The sequence below is a fragment of the Schistocerca americana genome, unplaced genomic scaffold, assembly GCF_021461395.2.
Source record: "Schistocerca americana isolate TAMUIC-IGC-003095 unplaced genomic scaffold, iqSchAmer2.1 HiC_scaffold_158, whole genome shotgun sequence".
Lineage (NCBI taxonomy): Eukaryota > Metazoa > Arthropoda > Insecta > Orthoptera > Acrididae > Schistocerca > Schistocerca americana.
The window spans coordinates 325,001-330,000 of NW_025725666.1; the positions used below are offsets into that span (position 1 = coordinate 325,001).

At 62.6% G+C, this 5,000-nt stretch overlaps 1 pseudogene; it reads left to right on the plus strand.

Annotated features, from left to right (window-relative positions):
- LOC124570036 overlaps positions 1–5,000 on the plus strand; it is a 7,936-nt pseudogene that overhangs the window by 648 nt on the left and 2,288 nt on the right.

Here is a 5,000-nt window from a genome sequence, read left to right on the forward strand (position 1 = left end):
CTACGGCCCGGGTGCGCAGCCTGTCCTTCCGCGGGCCTCGGTTCGCGTCTGTTGGGCAGAGCCCCGGTGTCCTGGCTGGCTGCCCGGCGGTATATCTGGAGGAGTCGATTCGCCCCTTTGGGCGCTCGGGCTCCCGGCAAGCGCGCGCGGTTCTTCCCGGATGACGGACCTACCTGGCCCGGCCCCGGACCCGCGCCGCTGTTGGCTCGGGATGCTCTCGGGCGGAATAATCGCTCCCGTCAGCGGCGCTTCAGCTTTGGACAATTTCACGACCCGTCTTGAAACACGGACCAAGGAGTCTAACATGTGCGCGAGTCATTGGGCTGTACGAAACCTAAAGGCGTAATGAAAGTGAAGGTCTCGCCTTGCGCGGGCCGAGGGAGGATGGGGCTTCCCCGCCCTTCACGGGGCGGCGGCCTCCGCACTCCCGGGGCGTCTCGTCCTCATTGCGAGGTGAGGCGCACCTAGAGCGTACACGTTGGGACCCGAAAGATGGTGAACTATGCCTGGCCAGGACGAAGTCAGGGGAAACCCTGATGGAGGTCCGTAGCGATTCTGACGTGCAAATCGATCGTCGGAGCTGGGTATAGGGGCGAAAGACTAATCGAACCATCTAGTAGCTGGTTCCCTCCGAAGTTTCCCTCAGGATAGCTGGTGCTCGTACGAGTCTCATCCGGTAAAGCGAATGATTAGAGGCCTTGGGGCCGAAACGACCTCAACCTATTCTCAAACTTTAAATGGGTGAGATCTCCGGCTTGCTTGATATGCTGAAGCCGCGAGCAAACGACTCGGATCGGAGTGCCAAGTGGGCCACTTTTGGTAAGCAGAACTGGCGCTGTGGGATGAACCAAACGCCGAGTTAAGGCGCCCGAATCGACGCTCATGGGAAACCATGAAAGGCGTTGGTTGCTTAAGACAGCAGGACGGTGGCCATGGAAGTCGGAATCCGCTAAGGAGTGTGTAACAACTCACCTGCCGAAGCAACTAGCCCTGAAAATGGATGGCGCTGAAGCGTCGTGCCTATACTCGGCCGTCAGTCTGGCAGTCATGGCCGGTCCTTGCGGCCGGCCGCGAAGCCCTGACGAGTAGGAGGGTCGCGGCGGTGGGCGCAGAAGGGTCTGGGCGTGAGCCTGCCTGGAGCCGCCGTCGGTGCAGATCTTGGTGGTAGTAGCAAATACTCCAGCGAGGCCCTGGAGGGCTGACGCGGAGAAGGGTTTCGTGTGAACAGCCGTTGCACACGAGTCAGTCGATCCTAAGCCCTAGGAGAAATCCGATGTTGATGGGGGCCGTCATAGCATGATGCACTTTGTGCTGGCCCCCGTTGGGCGAAAGGGAATCCGGTTCCTATTCCGGAACCCGGCAGCGGAACCGATACAAGTCGGGCCCCTCTTTTAGAGATGCTCGTCGGGGTAACCCAAAAGGACCCGGAGACGCCGTCGGGAGATCGGGGAAGAGTTTTCTTTTCTGCATGAGCGTTCGAGTTCCCTGGAATCCTCTAGCAGGGAGATAGGGTTTGGAACGCGAAGAGCACCGCAGTTGCGGCGGTGTCCCGATCTTCCCCTCGGACCTTGAAAATCCGGGAGAGGGCCACGTGGAGGTGTCGCGCCGGTTCGTACCCATATCCGCAGCAGGTCTCCAAGGTGAAGAGCCTCTAGTCGATAGAATAATGTAGGTAAGGGAAGTCGGCAAATTGGATCCGTAACTTCGGGATAAGGATTGGCTCTGAGGATCGGGGCGTGTCGGGCTTGGTCGGGAAGTGGGTCAGCGCTAACGTGCCGGGCCTGGGCGAGGTGAGTGCCGTAGGGGTGCCGGTAAGTGCGGGCGTTTAGCGCGGGCGTGGTCTGCTCTCGCCGTTGGTTGGCCTCGTGCTGGCCGGCGGTGCAGGATGCGCGCGCCTGCGCGGCGTTCGCGCCCCGGTGCTTCAACCTGCGTGCAGGATCCGAGCTCGGTCCCGTGCCTTGGCCTCCCACGGATCTTCCTTGCTGCGAGGCCGCGTCCGCCTTAGCGTGCTCCTCCGGGGGCGCGCGGGTGCGCGGATTCTCTTCGGCCGCCATTCAACGATCAACTCAGAACTGGCACGGACTGGGGGAATCCGACTGTCTAATTAAAACAAAGCATTGCGATGGCCCTAGCGGGTGTTGACGCAATGTGATTTCTGCCCAGTGCTCTGAATGTCAACGTGAAGAAATTGGCGGGAGTAACTATGACTCTCTTAAGGTGGCCAAGTGGCGGCGGTGTGGCTGCATCCGGACTTGGCTTTTCGAAGTGCGGTCTTGATGTAGTCGTGCTGCTGCTGCGAGGTGCCTTCCTTGGGTTATAGTTACAGGGAGAGTGATGCGCAATACATGGGCCTAGCCCTCTTAGCCTCTCCTCTCCTGCGGTCTTCTCCCCTTCTCGTGGGCCCGCTGATTTTTGCAGAGTGGAAGACCGCACCAGGGGCTTGGGGGGGTTACCAGCCCCCCCTCGCATTATCCCTTTATAGTTGGGGGCAGCCGACAAGAAACAAGAGATGGTGGCCCTTCCGCTGAAGGTGCCACCCCAGCTACCCCAGCACCTATCCGGCCAACCGGCCGTAACGAAAATGCGATAGTTTGTGTAGCTCCCTTTGCTTGCAGTGAGTGCCACCGCACTTTTACCACGAAGAACGGTCTCGGGGTCCATCGCCGCCGCCAACACCCTGCGGCCGCCAACGCTGAGATCGTGACGGAGAGGCATCGCGCGAGGTGGACGGAGGAAGAAGTCCTGTCGCTCGCCAAGGCAGAGGCCGAACTGTTCCTGGAGAGGGACGCCCGGTTCTTCTTTGTAAATCAAGAACTTACCAGGATGTTCCCCGACCGAACGCTTGAGGCAATCAAGTGCCGACGGCGGCAAGCTGCCCACAAGCAGCTTGTCCGCCAATTCATGGAGGCACTTGAGATCGGTCGGGGTGAAGAGCCGGCGTCCCGCCGTGGAGCAGCGAGCTCGCTGCCTGACGCGGGCGAGGCCGCTGAGCCGCCCGTCGACGCAGCCGAGGACTTCACGGCCGACACCACCGGGCCGCCGCCGGAGGGGCCGACTGACGCCGCCATCTGGGAGCATCTGGCGGGGCTACCTGCTTCCGCCCAGCGTTTCTCTGCCCTGGATCGAGTCATTGGTCTGGGGCGGGGCACGCCGCCCGATGTCATCCTGGGCATGCTCCCGGATGCCCTTGCGTCGGTCGGGTCCAGGGGGGAGAGGTCGATCACCAGGACACAGCGGCCGCGCCAACCATCCAAGCGGCCGCCTGCCGCCCCGCCGCTGCAGAAGCGCAAGCGGCGCCGCTGGGAATACGCGCGGACACAGGACGCCTTCCGTAGGTCGCGTGCGCGTTGCGTGCGCGGCTTGCTGGACGGCACCCTGCTGCAGCCGCCACCCGACATCCCCGGTCTGCTGGACTTCTGGGCGGACCTCTTCACGAAGAAGCCGATCTCCACCGCCGGCTTCATCCGTGACCGCCTTCTCCCGCACTCGGAGCCTGTCGCTCCTGAGTGCCTATGGGGGCCGGTCACACGTGAGGAGGTCGCTGCTGCCTTGCCGCCCAGGGGATCGGCAGCCGGGCCGGACGGCCTGACTCCAGCGGAGCTGCGGCGCCTGCCGCAGGAAGTCCTGGTGAAACTCTTGAACCTCTTCCTCCTGGCCCGCGCCCTCCCCGAGCGTCTGCTTCGCGCCCGGACGTCACTTCTCCCCAAAACGGCTGCACCAACATCCCCCGCTGACTTTCGCCCCATTACGGTCTGCTCGGTGTTGGCGCGGACCTTTCACAAGGTTCTCGCGTCACGCCTGATGCGTGCATGTGCTGTGGACGAACGTCAGCGGGCATTCATCCCCCGGGATGGGATGTTGGAAAACACCTTCATCTTGGACACTGCTCTCACCGACGCAGTCCGCTCCTGTCGCTCTGTTTTTGTGGCATCGATCGACGTCTCTAAAGCGTTCGATTCGGTGGACCATGCCGCCCTCCGCCCCGTGCTGAGGGCTCATGGCCTGCCGGATTGCTTTATTGAGTACGTCGAAAGGTGTTACGAGGGTAGCACGACGGTGATAGCGGGCGGCGCCGACGTGGGCGTGCCCCTGCAGCCGGCTAGGGGTGTGCGTCAGGGTGACCCCCTCTCCCCCCTCCTTTTCAATTTTGCGGTGGACTATGTTTTGAGTCAACTTCCCTCCCACATCGGAGCTCGGATCCTTGGTCGCAGAGTTAACGCTGCGGCCTTCGCAGATGACGTCCTGCTTTTTGCATCGACCGCGAGGGGATTGCAGTCCCTCATCGACGCAGCCGTCGCAGCCCTCGCCCATCTGGGGCTGCAGATCAACGCCCGGAAGTGTTTCACCCTCGCCTTAGTCGCGTCTGGGCGCGACAAGAAGGTGAAGGTCGACGCCGACGTTACCTTCAAAGCGGGCAACGCCACCGTGCCCGCCCTACGTGTGGGTGAAACCTTCCGGTACCTGGGACTGCAATTCTCCACCGCTGGTCGCTGCGTTTTCAACCCACGACGCCACCTGGTGGAGCAGCTGGACGTCATCTCCCGAGCTCCGCTCAAGCCGCAACAGCGCCTCCACGCCCTCACCACCGTACTTCTGCCTGGCCTGTACCATGGGCTGGCCCTCAGCCGCACCCGAGTGGGTGCGTTGAAAGCGGCAGATGTGACCATCCGTGCCGCCGTCAGGAGATGGTTCCGCCTTCCGGCGGACACTCCCCTGGGCTACTTCCACGCTCCTGTAGCCCAGGGAGGCCTCGGCATCCCATCATGCCGATGGATGGGGCCAACACTTCGCCGGTCCCGTCTCCTGGCGCTGAAGAGGATTGGGCCAGCCGCCGACGGTGCAGGCCGGGACGAGGTGCAGCGTGAGATTGAGGCGCTGGAGCGGCATCTTATGTGGGAGGGCCACCTCCTCAAATCGTCGACGCAGGTTGGAGAGATGTGGGCCGCGCGCCTGCACGTTGCCTTTGACGGTGCGGCGCTGTCATCTTCCGCCGCCGTCAA